The sequence below is a fragment of the Salmo salar genome, chromosome 18 (genome assembly GCF_965601325.2).
Source record: "Salmo salar chromosome 18, fSalSal1, whole genome shotgun sequence".
NCBI lineage: Eukaryota > Metazoa > Chordata > Actinopteri > Salmoniformes > Salmonidae > Salmo > Salmo salar.
Genome location: NC_138308.1, coordinates 6,743,864 through 6,762,627, shown reverse-complemented (window position 1 = coordinate 6,762,627; position 18,764 = coordinate 6,743,864). Strand labels below are relative to the sequence as shown.

The 18,764-nt window shown below is 43.9% G+C and overlaps 1 protein-coding gene and 1 long non-coding RNA gene across 4 annotated transcripts in view; one reads left to right on the top strand and one right to left on the bottom strand.

The window, feature by feature from the left end:
- The window catches only part of LOC106576851 (zinc finger DHHC-type palmitoyltransferase 16), an 84,637-nt gene that overhangs the window by 30,447 nt on the left and 35,426 nt on the right, over positions 1-18,764 (bottom strand). The window contains exon 1 of one of the 2 annotated variants that reach the window (XM_014154328.3): positions 24-313. The exons of the other annotated variant lie outside the window; for it this stretch is intronic. The gene's annotated coding sequence lies outside the window, so the exon portion shown is untranslated. Of the gene's footprint in view, positions 1-23; positions 314-18,764 lie in introns of those variants that run through there. 2 annotated transcript variants of the gene reach the window in all.
- LOC123728692 (uncharacterized) lies at positions 212-8,967 on the top strand. Of its 2 annotated transcripts, XR_006760304.2 has the most exons (5): positions 212-376; positions 6,746-6,844; positions 6,939-7,144; positions 7,250-7,343; positions 7,435-8,967. It is a non-coding gene; the product is annotated as an uncharacterized LOC123728692 (long non-coding RNA). The 2 variants fall into 2 exon arrangements; XR_006760305.2 differs by having other exon boundaries at positions 6,746-7,144.

The window sequence follows — 18,764 nt, the reverse complement described above, 5'->3', positions numbered from 1 at the left end:
ATACATTCCATTTATATACTCACTTAGGATCGCATGTCACACGTGAGAAATGTGTTATCTCTGGCCATGATGCCAAGGTGAAGAAGATTTAATTCATCCGGAAGCAAAAAATTGAATGGAGACAATTTTATCTGTCGCGAGTTTCGCCCAAACGCTTCTCCTCTACGTTACAGACTCAGTGCTGAAAAATAGCAATTTTACTTCCGGGAGAGGCTATACGGACCAAAGGTGTGTATATAAATAATTGATATTGACATGGTGCCCTAATTGATGACTTATGTCGCACAGCGACAGTCGAGACGAATTAAATTCGGTTGTCAGTCCTCCTGATGAGCCTTCCTGAAAAGTTGCTTCGTCGAAACCCGGAGCTGACAAGGTAAACATCTGTCGTTCTGCCCCTGAACAAGGCAGTTAACCCACTGTTCCCCATTTTAAAAAATATAATTTTCGTTGTTTGATATAAGACTAAAATCAGCTCAAATTTCTTTTAATTTAGAAAATCTGTAACCAAGTAATCACACGCATAAATAGAGGCATGTGATTTTTATCCCAACGTAATCAAGGTTTAGTGTATATATGTTTGGGATTCTTGCGGTTAGTTTGCAGTGTACAAATGATTCATCCTGATGAGCCCTTCCCAGCTAGCTAATTTATGCTTGTGGCTAGACACTTCAGCGAGAATTTGAAATTTCTCTGCCAATGTTGGGACTTGTGAATGTTTTTATCGGAGTAAAAAAAAAAAAATTTTTTACAAACATGTAGCTAGACATTAATGCTGTAGTTCTACATTTTGGGTGACACTCACTGCAATAAATTATTAGCCTAAGAGTAGGACCAGATTCAGTAACAGTCACTTCAGCATAAAGTAAATTGAAATACATTTGCCAAAATTATAATTACTCCGGTCTATACAGAAATACATTAATTTTAAATACTTCACCAGAAAGCATGACTTAGCCAGGATAATTTGCTTCTTTTAAAGCTGCGGATTGTTTCAAATCACAAGCGTGTAGACCTATACGGTTGTGTGGCGAAGACCTTGGTGCCTCTCGCCGGAATGCGCTGAGCTGTCTTGTGCAGTCATTATTTTGTTTGCCATTTTGTTTATTTTGATCAATTCCCCATTACCTGTCACCAGTAGTAAATGTACCGTTAATCGCGTTATTAATTTATGTTAATGCATAGATTAATTAGTCCTAGATTAATTAGTCCTCCATTCTCATTCTCGGAGTGGAAACTTTTGCAGAGTTCAACCTGTTACACTTGTGAGAAACAAGTTTTGGTTTATTTCATACCACTTACGAATTTTTCATAGAATTTTGTTTGGAGCGCTCGATGTGAGCAATGGTAATGTGTCTGTTTTCTCTGTCATCTTAATGTTAACGGAACGCTTGCACCTGTAGAAGTAGGCTAACTGGCCTGCTGCGTGCAAATTTAGGAAAGTGCCCATTTGGGGACGTTTGATTACTGATTGTCTTCTCAGCACCACTAATAAGCTGCGTTTCTCAGTATTTTTTTTCTTCGCCTCACACAGTAAGTCAACGAAGTCCTTTTTTTTAATGATAATAGTTCCTCACAGTATTTAAAAAATATTTCCAACACTCTCGATAAATCACCAGGTCTTGGTGTGAAAGAGCAAAATGTAATGCTCTGAGGACACCATATATCCGGCGGTAACGTCATAAAAAACCTGAACACATTTCCCTTTGTGCAAAATCAGCTGTTTGTCCGGAGCTCATTGGTGCAGGAAACCCGAGGGCCCGGAATAGGCTAGTTGATACAATGTTGCAAATTCGCTGGCAACAGCTTCGGGCTGGACCTTCAAATATAAACAGTCATTGGGCCGGAGCCAGTTGATTGATTTGATAGGCTACAATGTTGCACTTCATAGCTCAAGTCAAGACAGATGGAGTAGAGCGATGAATGCGTTTATATTTGTCAGCTTTCTGTATTTTTACTTAGTTCACAATGGAAGTTATGTGCCTACTGCTACATTGGCCAGGGGTCTCCAACAGGTCGATCGCGTAGCTCGCCAAACAATTCTGAAAATGCATGCAATTTTCACGTGTTCCACCGCCCACTGTCATAAACAAATCTCACATGTAGGCCCTATCAGACACCGCAAGCTCCCAGCTAATATCTAATCAACATTGGCATTATCCCACCCCTGGTTAGACACCATTGGCTTAAAAATCCAAACCTAACACAATATCTGCCAATTTCCAGCAATATTGCCCCTGTCTGTGGGGCGCACTTTGTTAATCACTCCATGTGTAGCCAGTTGATGTGATCACCATCTTGTGAGTTTTTTAAAATACTTTCCCCAAAACCTTATCAACTAAATGTTAATTGCAAAGTAGGCTTACCTGGCAGAAGTGTATCATGAGTAAGTATATAATTTGTATCTACACCGAACAAAAATATAAACGCAACAATTTCAAAGATTTTACTGACTGTTCATAGGAAATTCAGTGAATTGAAATTAATTCATTAGGCCTTAATCTATGGATTTCACAAGACTGGGAATATATATATATATATATATATATATATGGATCTGTTGGTCACAGATACCTTAAAAAATAGGCCTCATGATCTCTTCACAGTATTTCTGTCCATTCAAATTGCCGTCGATAAAATGCAACTGGTTGTTGTCCGTAGCTTATGACTGCCCATACCAAAACCCCACCGCCACCATGGGGCACTCTGCAGTCAGGTCAAGACCTTGGTGTGGGCAACGAGCACGCAGATGCGCTTCCCTGAAACAGTTTGACAGTTTGTGCAGAAATCCTTCCGTGGTGCAATTAAAGGGCCAGATGCGCAATTAAAAGGGGAATTGCACTCAATTTGTTAGTTTTCTTCCAGACCTAAAGAAATGTGTCTTAAGTATTGACATGGGCTCAGAACATCAAATGTTGTTGTTTCTCCATGAACAATTGTAATTTTAAGAGTGAAAATAAAACTGATTTTGGGGGGGGGGGGAAATACAGATTTTATTAACCATTATTTTACCAGGTATATTGACAGAAAACACAGTGCACTACTTCCTTGTACATTAAGGACCTGGGGAAGAGTTGCAGGGGAGAGGAGGAGAATGTGCCTATTTGAAAGCTAGGAAAAAAATTTGTAGCTCAGGATATGTTTCATTTTTTTTAAAGTAGCTCTCATACTAGAACAGGCCAGACCCCATGGCTCTCTTCATTCCATGCGCTCATTTCTTTAGCCGCCAATGGCTAACTGTGAATCAATGTGTACATGTATGGCAGAGGCTGGTGCTCTGGCATTAGTGGAATTTTAACTTTTAGATTTTATCATTTTAATTCCGATTAGTATTATTAACCACGTGACAATGATTTTGAGAAACTAAAACGTTATTCGATTTTGAGAAACAAAACAATTATTAAAATGAAACTCTTCCATGTAAAATGCACATATGAAAATCATAACTGGCATGCAGATCAGTAGAAATTGAAGGATAAATTGTAAGCTTCCCCAAACTTGAAACTCGTGTTTTGCCTTGAATAGATTATTGTGAACAGAGCACACATTTCTTTATATCATAGGCAAAATTGCCAGAGGGGATGAGTGGGACATGTCCATGTAGAATTGGTTATTATTATTTTTTGGTCAGGGGCACCCCATATAGCATATGAACACATCATAAGCAATGGCAAAATGTGTAGAATTGTAGGACATTTGCTTCAACAGTTGACTTTGGGCACAAAAAAGGTCCAACTCCTCCTCTTTCACAATTTTCAAGCAGAAATGGGCTGTGCATTTGGTGGTTTCTTGTTGTCATTTGGTCATGCGACTGACATAGCTAGTTTGTTAGCTAAGCTAGCCAATGTAGCTAGCCAGTAACTCCTATGTATGTGTTGACATAATTTTTCAGGATTTGTTTTTGGACAGAAGCTGTAGAGATCGGTAAGAAATGGCACTTCTGTAGCCAAATATCTTTATATATATATCTTTTTTTTCCCTTTTTTTTTCTTCCATTAAATTACCTGGTGTGATGGTGCATTGATTAATTACAGTTTAAAGATGTTATTTTAGAGTTTTTGCCCAAAGTCAACCTTTAAAGTAATTGTCCAGTGTTTCCAGATTTCTATGAAATATCACTTAAAATGAATTACATTGAGTAGCCTGATTGGATGGGCCTGGCTCCCCAGTGGGTCAGGCCTGGCTCCCAAGTGTGTGGGCCTATTCTCTCCTAGGCCCACCCCTGACTGCGTCTCTGCCCAGTCATGTGAAATGCGTAGATTAGGGCCTAATGAATTTATTTCAATTGACTGATTTTCTTATGAACTGTAACTCGTCAAAATCTTAGAAATTGTTGCGTTTATATTTTTGTTCAGTATACATTGAGGTTTTTCTATGCATCAGCAGGACAAAACGGCAGAGTCCGGTAACATCTCTAATATTAAGGAATTATTGAGGTTCTGCTTACCTGAGTTAGAATACCTCATGATAAACTGTAGACAAGTGGTCACCAACCTTTTCTGAGTAAAGATCAATTTTGCAGTCAAAAAGCAAGCTGAGATCTACTGCTCTGATTTGTTTTTTAAACATGACTTAAAATATGTAACATTAATTTAATAAAATGTTTATTCACAAATACGAGTGAAATACTTGCACAGTGGAACCCTGATCACCTGCCAATGTGGCTAGTGAAATTGAGATTTTACCCGCCAATTCCAAAATCTACTCGCATTTGGGGGTGGCAGGTGTTAATTTTAGGCCCTGGATCAGTTGGTGTAGCATTTGCAAGGCACAGCTGAATATAAATTGAAATAATTTACACTTAAGTGTATGTAAACTTCCGGCATCAACTGTATATGGGAGAGGAAGGTAGAGGAAGGACGAGCTAAAAACAAACGAAATAAAACTGTTGTAAAATAGACTGTCCATAAAATGTATATAGTATGCATAAGCTGGAAAGACAAGCCTAAGCGTTGTTCACTAGTTTGCTCCAATTGGGGGAGGTGTGGTAGGGTTGGAGGGTAATAAAATAAATATATATTTTTTAAAACATATGTACAGTTGAAGTCGGAAGTTTACATACACTTAAGTTGGAGTCATTAAAACTCATTTTTCAACCACTCCACAAATTTCTTGTTAACAAACTATAGTTTTGGCAAGTCGGTTAGGACATCTACTTTGTGCATGACACAAGTAATTTTTGCAACAATTGTTTACAGACAGATTATTTCACATACAATTCACTATATCACAATTCCAGTGGGTCAGAAGTTTACATACACTAAGTTGACTGTGCCTTTAAACAGCTTGGAAAATGATGTCATGGCTTTAGAAGCTTCTGATGGGCCAAGTGACATCATTTGAGTCAATTGGATGTGTACCTGTGGATGTATTTCAAAGCCTACCTTCAAACTCAGTGCCTCTTTGCTTGACATCATGGGAAAATCAAAAGAAATCAGCCAAGACCTCAGAAAAACAATTGTAGACCTCCACAAGTCTGGTTCATCCTTGGGAGCAATTTCCAAACGCCTGAAGGTACCACATTGATCTGTACAAACAATAGTACGCAAGTATAAACACCATGGGACCACGCAGCCATCATAGCGCTCAGGAAGGAGACGCGTTCTGTCTCCTAGAGACGCTTTGGTGCGAAAAGTGCAAATCAATCCCAGAACAACAGCAAAGGACCTTGTGAAGATGCTGGAGGAAACGGGTACAAAAGTATCTATATCCACAGTAAAACAAGTCCTATATCGACAAAACCTGAAAGGCCGCTTGGCAAGGAAGAAGCCACTGCTCCAAAACCGCCATAAAAAAGCCAGACTATGGTTTGCAATTGCACATGGTGACAAAGATCGTACTTTTGGAGAAATGTCCTCTGGTCTGATGAAACAAAAATAGAACTGTTTGGCCATAATGACCATTGTTTTGATTGGAGGGAAAAGGGGGATGCTTGCAAGCTGAAGAACACCATCCCAACCGTGAAGCACGGGGGTGGCAGCATTATGTTGTGGGGGTGCTTTGCTGCAGGAGGGACTGGTGCACTTCACAAAATAGATGGCATCATGAGGTAGGAAAATTATGTGGATATATTGAAGCAACATCTCGAGACATCAGTCAGGAAGTTTAAAGCTTGGTCGCAAATGGGTCTTCCAAATGGACAATAACCCCAAGCATACTTCCAAAGTTGCGGCAAAATGGCTTAAGGACAACAAAGTCAAGGTATTGGAGTGGCCATCACAAAGCCCTGACCTCAATAATATAGAACATTTGTGGGCAGAACTGAAAAAGTGTGTGCGAGCAGGGAGGCCAACAAACCTGACTCAGTTACACCAGCTCTGTCAGGAGGAATGGGCCAAAATTCACCCAACTTATTTTGAGAAGCTTGTGGAAGGCTACTTGACACGTTTGACCCAAGTTAAGCAATTTTAAGGCAATGCTCCCAAATACTTATTGAGTGTATGTAAACTTCTGACCCACTGGGAATGTGATGAAAGAAATAAAAGCTGAAATAAATCACTCTACTATTATTCTGACATTTCACATTCTTAAAATAAAGTGGTGATCCTAACTGACCTATGACAGGGAATTTTTACAAGGATTAAATGTCAGGAATTGTGACAAACTGAGTTTACATACACCTTAGCCAAATACATTTAAACTTCTGACTTTAACTGTACAATTATTGCATAAACTGTAGTCTTTCAAATTTGTGATTGACTTAGTGTTGTTTGTCTATTGCTGTTTTTGTGTAACATACTTTCAGATCACTGAAACCCCACCTGATGTGGTGGAAGTTGTCGAACCAGCCTTCGAGGACCACCTTCATGCACGGACTGAGAAGGATGTGGAGGTTTTTGACGTGGTAAAAATAATTGTCTGCTGTTCATTTATTTTCTGGCCCTCTCCAAGAGATATGTAAGAAATGTATTTGTAATATGAAATATAATTGCATTTAGTCCTGTTATCAATCAATGTGAGACTGAACATCGACAAGGCGCAGGAGAAACAGAAGGAGAGCTACCAGGGGAGAATCAAGAAGGGGGGGGAAAAGTACTTCGACATCCGGGCGAATTACTCGGTTTGGAAGAAGGTCGAAAGGAAGGCGAGACTTGGGGAAACCTCGCTGCTTTTTCGTTCCTAACTGGAGTCACCACCCGTTAAGGTGAATATAAAACCTCAGATAATAACTATTTTCATTTACACACAAAATAACCTGAAGCTAATTTTAGTTTCCCTATCACTGATATTTTTCTCTTTGTCTTCCTAGGGTTACCTCGGTGGAAGCTAACAATCTTCTCCAGTTGGACGGTCGACCACTGAAAGCCCTGATGCCCTACACTTCAGTGAAGCCCATTAGAAAAGTATGTTAAGCTTTGGTTGACATTTGTGAAAGCAAGAAATTGTAGTTATGCTGAATGTACCTCTTCAATTTACCTTTTCAAATGACTTTAGGATCATCGACTGTCCGAGCCCCCCAGGAGGTATCCCATCCACCAGAGCCAGTGAGTTCAGATCAGTCTGGTTCTCTGTGCTCTGAGTCGGAAGGGGACCAGCCTGATGTCCTCCATTACCAACCACTCTCCAACTTTTCATTACATCATATTCAGCTACTGTTATTGTCATGTTGTCATTATCTGCTAAGAAAGTTTTGTTGCTCTATCATGCTGGGCACATAATATGTGCGATACACAGATTAACTAAAAACACTAGCACTGCAAACATTCAGAACAAAGAGAGCAGCAGTCCCTGGCCTTTGCAGTTTCCCTCTTCAAGTCCCTCTTCTGAGACTGGCTGCCTGTTGTGAACAAGTGACAGGAAGAACCTCCCACCCACACAGCAACCACCTCCTTTATATTCCACACACCAGAATTCTGTATTTTAGTTTATGATTGCCATGAGTGTACAAAATAAAATTAATGACACAACTGTACCAAAAGAATATCAAAGTTTATATATTAAAATCTTTAATGTTGCCAGGTTGGTTTTCACAGCTGTTTCACAAGGTGTTCATTGTTAATTGTAAGGAGTTCCTTGATGGTATTTATTAGTTCCACATTACTCATTGTTGTATCCTAGGACCTTCAATAGATACATATATTCAACCACAAGGGTGTACTAATGAGCTATGTGAGATAGAAGGGGGAAAAAGTATCATAATAGAGGACTACTGAAATGATATTATTTCAGTGTAGATCAGGGAAGGGCAGGTTAAAATATAAACATGACAGCCAGACAAGCCAGTGTATGAATCAAACGGATTTGCATATGAATGGAGAGGAAATTAGCTGATGTGTCAAGCAGATTACACATTTTCTTTGCTATTTCTGAAATGTATCTGTCATGTCCTGACCATAGAAAGCTCTTATTTTCTATGATCGAGTAGGTCAGGGCGTGGCTGGGGGTTGATCTAGTTTATTTATTTCTATGTTAGTTATTTGTATGATGGTCCAGAGCCTCCAGCGGCGGTCCAGAGCCTCCACCGAGGCTGGCGGATTCGCAGGATGAGAGGGTTCTTCGTCCTGCACCAGAGCCGCCTTCAATGCTGGCGGATCTGCAGGATGGGAGGGTTCTTCGTCCTGCACCAGAGCCACCACCCCCCCATAACCCTCCCTTTTTGTTGTTTCAGGTTTTGTGGTCGGAGTCTGCACCTTTTTTGGGGGGGGGGGCTGTACTGTCACGTCCTGACTATAGAAAGCTCTTATTTTCTATGAAAGAGTAGGTCAGGGTGTGACTGGGAGTTGATCTATTTCTATGTGGGGTTCTAGGTTTTATTTTCTATGTTGGTGATTTGTATGATTCCCAATTAGAGACAGCTGGTAATCGTTGTCTCTAATTGGGGATCATACTTAAGTAGCTTGTTTTTCACTTGGGGGTTATGGGATATTGTTTATGTGTAGTTACATTGTTAGTCATGGTTTGTTTATTCTTTTATTTGTTTTGTATTTTTCAAAAGTTTCTCTTTGTAATAAATTATGTGGAACGCTACTCACGCTGCGCCTTGGTCCAATCATTATTATGACGAACGTGACAGTATCAATGTTTAAGACATGGATTTCATGTTGCTGTAATTTTAACAAGGTACCCAAAAGTGGTTTGAAGTAATGTTTTCATCTTATTAGCTTAACAATACTTGTTTAAACAGCAAAATTGTAGTGGAAATCTGCCTTGTTTGTGTAGCGGGGATGAAAATGTAATTTAAGCTGTAAAGATCTCCAAAATTTGAATCAATAGGTCATCACACCGTTGATATAGCAACGGACGCTAATAGTTTATCGAATCCCATTGTGACGCAGGTGGGGACACTGTTTGGCTGGGGGACATTATTTGGCATGGCAGGCCCTCAGATCCTCAAATTATACAGCTGCATCTTTGAAAGCATCTTCACTGGCTGCATCAACGCTTGGTATGGCAACTGCTCGGCATCTGACCACAAGGTGCTACAGAAGGCAGTGCGTACACCCAGCCACCCAAGTCATACACTGTGTTCGAATACCCATACTAACATACTGGATACTTAATGAGTATATACTACATGCTATATACTATTAGTTCATTTTAGTATACTGCAAACGAACGGTATAATTTCAGTTGAGTGTACTAGTGCTTCACCTGTCTACCTGAAGTTGATTCTGTTGCTATGCAACCTCTTTTTAGCATAACAAATGACTAGCTAGACCTGCACACTGACACACACTACATACACTCACACACAACACATGCATATTGACGCCACACTCACACAGAAACACTAACACTCTTCACATATGCTGCTGCTACTCTGTTTATTATAGAATGCATTCAGAAAGTATTCAGACCCCTTGACCCCTTCCACGTTTTATGTTACAGCCTTATTCTAAAATGTATTAAATTGTTTTTTCCCACATCAATCTACACACAATACCATATAATGACAAAGCAAAAACAGGTTTTTAGAAATGTTTGCAAATGTAAATAAAAAAGAAATCACATTTACATAAGTATTCATTAAGGATGGTATAACAAAGCAACTGTAACTCTGAAAGTGTACGCATTCTATGTATCAAGTTTACATCTAAATGTTGTATAAAATATGATTAAATATGTGAATACTTTTGTGAAGATAGCAATGTGATTTTAGCCTTCTAAATGTGATTTATTTTTGATATAAACTTGTGCCCAGTCAGTAACCACGCCAAGTGAGTAACCAAGTCAGCACAGACAATTTTTCGTCGTAAGGGAATGCCCCCTTTTTAGCCGAGGATAAAAGCCTTGGTAACAAAATTTACATTAGACTAAGTAGACGGGCGGTGAGCCGGACATTACGAATGGTTGAAACTACCAGACTAGACAGCGTGGAGCGCTGGCTACACGGCTGAAAATGTTGAGGCCAGTTATAGGAGGCCAAAGTAGGCACAAGAGGAGTTTTGACCAGGATGGGAGTAGCCCTGTCTAGATGGATGCTATAGGCATCCCCAGGGGAGTTCCAGATGAATACAAAGCTATGAATCAAATAGGTGAAGGCTTTACCACTACGTTCTTTTGGTGGTTGATAATAAATAAAAATGTGGATTGGATTAATTACATCTATTATAATCAACAGAGATTCATGAATGAAACCGGGGATGCAGTAAAGGGGATCTCTGACCAATTATCCGCCACCTCCCTCATGACCTGGCAAAATAGGCTGGCTCTCAATATGTTATTGGCAGAAAAGGGCGGGGTATGTAGAATGATAGGGGTTCATTGCTGTACGTTTATTCCTAATAACACATCACCAGATGGATCAGTGACCAAAGCCCTGTCCGGTTTAACTTCTCTAGGAAAGGGGGGCAGTATTGAGTAGCTTGGATGAAAAGCATGCCCAAAGTAAAATGCCTGCTACTAAGGCCCAAAAGCTAGAATATGCATATAATTAGTAGATTTGGATAGAAAACACTCTGAAATTTCTAAAACTGTTTGAATGATGTCTGTGAGTATAACAGAACTCATATGGCAGGCAAAAACCTGAGAAAAAATCCAACCAGGAAGTGGGAAATCTGAGGTTTGTAGTTTTTCAAGTGATTGCCTATCAAATATACAGTGTCTGTGGGGTCATATTGCACTTCCTAAGGCTTCCACTAGATGTCAACAGTCTTTAGAACGTTGTTTCAGGCTTCTACTGTGAATGGGGAGAGAATAAGAGCTGGTTGTATCAGGTGTCTGGAAAATTAGCATGAGCTCAATCATGCGCGCGGCCGTGAGAGCGAGCTGCCTTTCCTTTCAATTCTAAAGACAAAGGAATTGTCCGGTTGGAACATTATTGAAGATTTATGATAAAAACATCCTAAAGATCGATTCTATACATCGTTTGACATGTTTCTACGAACTGTAATGTAACTATTTTGACTTTTTGTCTGGACTAAACTTGCACGCTTAGTGAATTTGGAGTGCTGGACTAAACGCGCAAACAAAATGGAGGTATTTGGACATAAATATGAACTTTATCGAACAAAACGAACATGTGATAACTCTGAAACCAAATACCAGGAAAGGGGCCTCCCCAACTTAGGTAAGGGGGAGTAACTGTTAGGAATGGCTAGAAGATAATGAGAAATTATGTGTTAGTATCGTGGAAAAATACAGCCCACCTAAAGGGAGGTGGAGTTTCTACTGGTGTGTGTGTGTGAGTTATAAAATGACTGTTCTCATTTTTGACTTCAGAGTACTCTCTGAATAAAGAATTAACCTTTTGCAGAATCTGAGACTTTGCCTAATTATTATTAAACCCAGGGTCTTATAAACCTCGGGGAATTGGTCAAAGCTTAAATGATTGTTTAGTTATCATCATTGGGATTGAAAATTCTCGTGACATGGACATGTCCATCCGGCTGGACAACCTGCTGGCTACCCGCGGACGTTCTGATTGGGGTCCGGTGGTTCCATCCTCCCGCTCCCCCTCTCCGATACCCATGGAGCTGGGAGGGGCGGTGCGCAGGGAGACCGGAGGGGGTTCCCGCTCGTGTACCATCTGTGGCCGCAGAGGTCACACTGCCGGTCGTTGCCGGGTTGGTTCCTCTGGGGATCGAGGCAGCAGGCAGGGCACTCTGGCATCAACTCCAGGTGAGCCGGCACCATTCTCACCCAGAACCCTCTGTTGCACAGATGTTTGTGTTTGTCACTTTCCCTGAGTTTTCCCCGCATTCCCAGCATAAGGCGCTCGTCGATTCAGGCGCAGCTGGGAATTTTATTGACAGAGCTTTAGCCCATAGTTTGGGGATCCCCATCGTTCCCGTGGATGTGCCTTTCCCCATTCACGCTTCAGATAGTCGACCATTAGGGTCAGGGTGGATTAGGGAGGTCACCGCTCCTTTTGGCATGGTGACGCAAGGGGGTCATATGGAGAAAATGTGTCTCTTCCTTATTGACTCTCCTGCGTTTCCCGTGGTGCTGTGCCTACCCTGGTTAGCTTGTCACAACCCCACTGTTTGTTGGCCTCAGAGGGCTCTCATGGGGTGGTCGCGAGAGTGCTCAGGTAGGTGTTTAGGGGTTTCCGTTGGTGCTACTATGGTGGAGAGTCCAGACCAGGTCTTCACCGTGCGCATTCCCCCTGAATATGCCGATTTGGCTCTCGCCTTCTCCAAAAAGAAGGCGACTCAATTACCACCTCATCGACGGGGCGATTGTGCGATAGATCTCCTGGTAGACGCTGCACTTCCCAGGAGTCACGTGTATCCTCTCACAGGCGGAGACGGAGGCTATGGAAACATATGTCTTCGAATCCCTGCATCAGGGGTACATTCGGGCTCCACTTCACCCGCCTCCTCGAGTTTCTTTTTTGTGAAGAAGGAGGGAGGTCTGCGCCCGTGTATTGACTATCGGGGTCTGAATCAGATCACTGTGAGGTATAGTTACCCGCTACCGCTCATAGCCACAGCAATAGAGTCAATGCACGGGGCGCTTCTTCACCAAATTAGATCTCAAGAGCACTTGCAACATGGTGCGTATCCGAGAGGGAGACGAGTGGAAGACGGCTTTCAGTACCACCTCTGGGCACTATGATTACCTCGTCATGCCGTACGGGTTGATGAATGTGCCATGAGTCTTCCAAGCCTTTGTAGACAAGATTTTCAGGGACCTGCACTGGCAGGGTGTAGTGGTGTATATTGATGACATTTTGATATACTCCGCTACACGCGCAGAGCATGTGTCCCTGGTGCGCAGAGTGCTTGGTTGCCTGTTGGAGCATGACCTGTACGTCAAGGTTGAGAAATGCCTGTTCTTCCAACAGTCCGTCTCCTTCCTAGGGTATCGCATTTCCAACTCAGGGGTGGAGATGGAGAGTGACTGCATTGCAGCCGTGCGTAATTGGCCGACCCTCACCACGGTAAAGGAGGTGCAGCGGTTCTTAGGGTTTTCCAACTACTACCGGAGGTTTATCCGGGGTTTTGGTCAAGTAGCGGCTCCCATTACCTCACTGCTGAAGGGGGTCCGGTGTGCTTGGAGTGGACAGCTGAGGCGGACAGGGCTTTTAGTCATCTGAGGGCTCTGTTTACCTCGGCTCCCGTGCTGGCCCATCCAGATCCCTCTTTGGCGTTCATAGTGTAGGTGGACGCATCTGAGGCTGGGATAGGAGCTGTGCTCTCTCAGCGCTCGGGTACGCCACCGAAGCTCTGTCCCTGTGCCTTCTTCTCGAAGAAGCTCAGCCCGGTGGAGCGGAACTCTGACGTGGGGGACCGGGAGTTGTTGGCTGTCGTCAAGGCCAAGAAGGTGTGGAGACATTGGTTTGAGGGGGCTAGACACCCTTTTCTCATCTGGACTGACCACCGCAATCTAGAGTACATCCGGGTAGCGAGGAGACTGAACCCTCGCCAGGCAAGGTGGGCCATGTTTTTCACCCGTTTTGTGTTTACCCTTTCTTACAGACCAGGCTCCCAGAACGCGAAGGCAGACGCATTGTCCCGGCTGTATGACACAGAGGAGCGGCCCCTGGATCCCACTCCGAAACTCCCCGCCTCCTGCCTGGTGGCGCCGGTAGTGTGGAAGCTGGACACGGGCATTGAGCAGGTGTTACGTGCAGAGCCCGCTCCCATCCAGTGTCCCGCTGGGCGTCTGTATGTCCCGTCTGCTGTCCGTGACCGGTTGATCTATTGGGCCCACACGTCACCCTCCTCTGGTCATCCTGGGATCTGTAGGACAGTGCGCTGTTTGAGCCGGAGGTACTGGTGGCCTACCTTGGCTAAGGACGTGAGGGTTTATGTTTCCTCCTGCTCGTTGTGCGCCCAGTGTAAGGCTCCTAGGCACCTGCCCAGAGGTAAGCTACACCCCTTACCCGTTCCACAGCGGCCTTGGTCGCACCTGTCGGTGGATTTTCTTACTGATCTTGCACTCTCACAGGGTAACACCGTGATCCTGGTTGTTGTGGATCGTTTCTCTAAGTCCTGTCGTCTCCTCCCTCTGCCCGGTCTCACTACGGCCCTACAGACTGCGGAGGCCTTGTTTACACACACATCTTCCGGCACTATGGGGTGCCTGAGGATATAGTGTCTGATCGGGGTCCCCAGTTCACGTCTAGGGTCTGGAAGGCGTTCATGGAACGTCTGGGGGTCTCAATCAGCCTTACTTCAGGGTTTCACCCCGAGAGTAATGGGCAGGTGGAGGGAGTGAACCAGGATGTGGGCAGGTTTCTGCGGTCCTACTGCCGGGACCGGCCGGGGGAGTGGGCGGAGTTCATGCCCTGGGCCGAGATGGCACAGAACTCGCTCCGACACTCCTCTACTAACATCTCTCCCTTCCAGTGCGTACTGGGGTACCAGCCGGTTCTGGCGCCTTGGCATCAGGGTCAGACCGAGGTTCCTGCGGTGGACGACTGGTTCAGGCACGCGGAGGAGACATGGGAAGCCGTCCGTGTTCACCTTCAGTAGGCCGTGACGCGCCAGAAGGTTAATGCAGATCGCCACCGCAGTAAGACCCCGGCTCTCGACCCGAAATCTGCCCCTCCGCCTGCCCTACCGGAAGCTGGGTCCGCGGTTTGTGGGGCCATTTAAAGTCCTGAGGAGAGTGAACGAGGTTTGTTATAGGTTACAGCTTCCACCCAATTATCGTATTAACCCCTCGTTCCATGTGTCTTTCCTCAGGCCAGTGGTGGCTGGCCCACTCCAGTAGTCTGAGGTGCGGGAGGTTCCTCCGCCCCCTCGGGACATCGGGGGGGCTCCGGCGTACTCCATTCGCTCCATACTGGATTTGAGGCGCCAGGCGAGGGGCCTTCAGTATCTCGTGGAGTGGGAGGGGTACGGTCCAGAGGAGAGGTGCTGGGTTCCAGTCGAGGACGTGTTGGACCCATCTATGCTGCAGGAGTTCCACCGTCTTCGTCCGGATCACCATGCGCCTCGCCCTCCGGGTCGTCCCCGAGGCTGGTACTCTGGAGGGGGATCGATTTGGAGGTGGAGGGTCCGTCATGGTCTGGGGCAGTGTGTCACAGCATCATCGGACTGAGCTTGTTGTCATTGCAGGCAATCTCAACGCTATGCATTACAGGGAAGACATCCTCCTCCCTCATGTTGGATCGGAGGGTGAGGGCTAGGGCCATCCCCCCCAGAAATGTCCGGGAACTTGCAGGTGCCTTGGTGGAAGAGTGGGGTAACATCTCACAGCAAGAACTGGCAAATCTGGTGCAGCCCATGAGGAGGAGATGCACTGCAGTATTTAATGCAGCTGGTGGCCACACCAGATACTGACTTTTACTTTTGATTTTGACCCCCCCTTTGTTCAGGGACACATTATTCCATTTCTGTTAGTCACATGTCTGTGGAACTTGTTCAGTTTATGTCTCCGTTGTTGAATCTTGTTATGTTCATAGAAATATTTACACATGTTAAGTTTGCTGAAAATAAATGCAGTTGACAGTGAGATGACATTTCTTTTTTTGCTGAGTTTAGATTCAATGGTTGTAAAGATGTGGAGAGGTCTGGCCGTAATAAAGAGAAGCTCAGATTTTTTGACACCACACTCCAAAAAGCAAGTTCTGCAGGCTCTAGTTTTGTCTAATCTTGATCATTGTCCAGTCATGTGGTCCAGTGCTGCAAGGAAAGACCTAGTTAAGCTGCAGCTGGCCCATAACAGAGTGGCACGTTCTGCTCTTAATTGTAATCAGAGGGCTGATATAAATACTATGCCTGCCAGTCTCTATTGGCTAAGAGTTGATGAGAGACTGACTGCCCCACTTCTTGTTTTTTTTAAGAAACATTAATTTGTTGAAAATCCCAAATTGTTTGCATAGTCAACTTACACACAGCTCTGACACACACACTTATCCCATCAGACATGCCACCAGGGGTCTTTTCACAGTCCCCAAATCCAGAACAAATTCAAGAAAGCGTACAGTATTATATAGAGCCCTTATTGCATGGAACTTCCTTCCATTTCATATTTCTCAAATAAACAGCAAACCTGGTTTAAAAAAACAGATAAAGCAACACCTCACGGCACAACGCCTGTCCCCTATTTGACCTAGATAGTTTGTGTATGCACTGATATGTAGACTCCTTGTGCCTTTAAAAAAAAATTGTATGTAGTTGTATGTATGTAACCGATGTGAAATGGCTAGTTAGTTAGCAGTGGTGCACGCTAATAGCGTTTCAATTGGGTGACGTCACTCGCTCTGCAACCTTAAGTAGTTGTTCCCCTTGCTCTGGTTTTTGTGGAGCGATGGGTAACGATGCTTCGTGGGTGTCAGTTGTTGGTGTGTGCAGAGGGTCCCTGGTTCAAGCCCAGGTTGGGGCGAGGAGAGGGACAGAACCTATACTGTTACATGTAGTCCACTATGCAATCTGGTTTCAGAGCTGGTCATAGGTGCACCACAGCCACTCTCAAGGTCCTAAACGATATCATAACCGCCATCAATAAGAGACATTACTGTGCAGCCGTATTCATCAACCTAGCTAAGGCTTTCGACACCATCAATCACAACATTCTTATTGGCAGACTCAACAGCCTTGGCTTCTCAAATGACTGCCTCGCCTGGTTCACCAACTACTTCTCTGATAGAGTTTAGTGTGTCAAATCGGAGGGCCTGTTGTCCGGACCTCTGGCAGTCTCTATGGGGGTGCCACAGGGTTCAATTCTCGGGCAGACTCTCTTCTCTGTATACATCAATGATGTCGCTCTTGCTGCTGGTGATTCTTTGATCCACCTCTACGCAGATGACACCATTTTGTATACCTCTGGCCCCTTCTTTGGACACTGTGTTAACTAGCTCCAGACGAGCTTCAATGCCATACAACTCTCCTTCCGTGGCCTCCAACTGCTCTTAAATGCAAGTAAAACTAAATGCATGCTCTTCAACCGATCGCTGCCGCACCTGCCCGCCATCACTACTCTGGACAGTTCTGACTTAGAATATGTGGACAACGGGAGCACGTGATGCCGCGGAGCTGAGCAGACGTTGACAAACCGAGCTCTTCAAAGTTATTCTATTATTACCTAAATAACAACGTTGAAACAATATTCTAACATCGGCTGAGAAATTGTTAAGTACTTACCTTCCCAAAGAGCCATGGACCTCCGACCGAGAGGCAAGAAGGATGACCAAAACGTTGTTGATTCCCAAGATAACGCCACCGCTAGCAAGATTAGCATTAGCCCTCATAACTCAGACGACAGTTCCAGACTGTTGCTCTCGGCAGCCTCTTGCGAGCCTGCCGACATGCATACTCTCCTCCGGGAAATTCAGGATGGTAACAAAGGTCTTTCTATGAAAATTGATAAGAAATCGGCTGATAAGAAATCGGCTGAACTCCATTCTTCCATTGACGACCTGAAATCCTCCTTGAATGATCTCCTTTTGAGAACGACTGAGGCTGAGTTGCGCATTAGCACAGTTGAAGATACCACTGCTCGACATGACCAGGTTCTGATACAACTGCAGAAGACAACGCCTACATCAAAAACAAAGTAGATCAGATGGAGAACCGGAGCAGACATAGTAATATCCGTGTGGTGGGATTGAAAGAGGACAGCGAGGGCCGTGACCCGGTCCGTTTCAGAATGTCTTCCTTCAGGTCGCTCAGGCACCACCAGGATGGCTACTGGTTGGAGGAGATTTTAATTTTTGTTTAGATACAGTTCTTGATTGGTCCTCTGATAAACCCTCACTTCTTACCAAAGGCGGCAAGCTCACCATGTCATTCATGAAAGATCTTAACTTACTAAACATCTGGAGACAGTTGCACCCACAGGATAGGGACTACTCTTTTTATTCACACCCACACAAGACACACACACGCATAGATAACTTTTTACTATCGACCCAACTGTTTCATAGAGTGTTAGATATCGAGTATCTCCCCAGATTGCTTAGTGACCATTCTCCTCTGGTATTATCAATCTCAATTCCTACCAAGGTAAATAGAGCATATAGATGGAGACTAAATTCTACACTCCTAAAGCAACCTGGATTTTGTGCATTTATCAAAGAGCAGATCAATATTTTTACTTTGACAAACAAACCCTCCGCTCCTGACAGTTTCATTCTTTGGGACACATTGAAAGCCTATCTGAGGGGACAGATCATTTCCTATACTAAAGGGTTGAAGAGAAAACACAGTGCTGAACTGAATATCCTTGAATCTGAAATCTCTGAGCTAGAGAAAACCTACCAAAGAGGCCCGACTAAAGATCTATACAGGCTTTTGGTAAATAAAAAACTGAAATATAATATTCTGAACACATATCAAGCTGAGAGGGCTATCACGAAATCAAAACAGCGTTATTACGAGCTTGGAGAGAAAGCTCACAAAGTATTGGCATGGCAACTGAAAGCAGAGGAA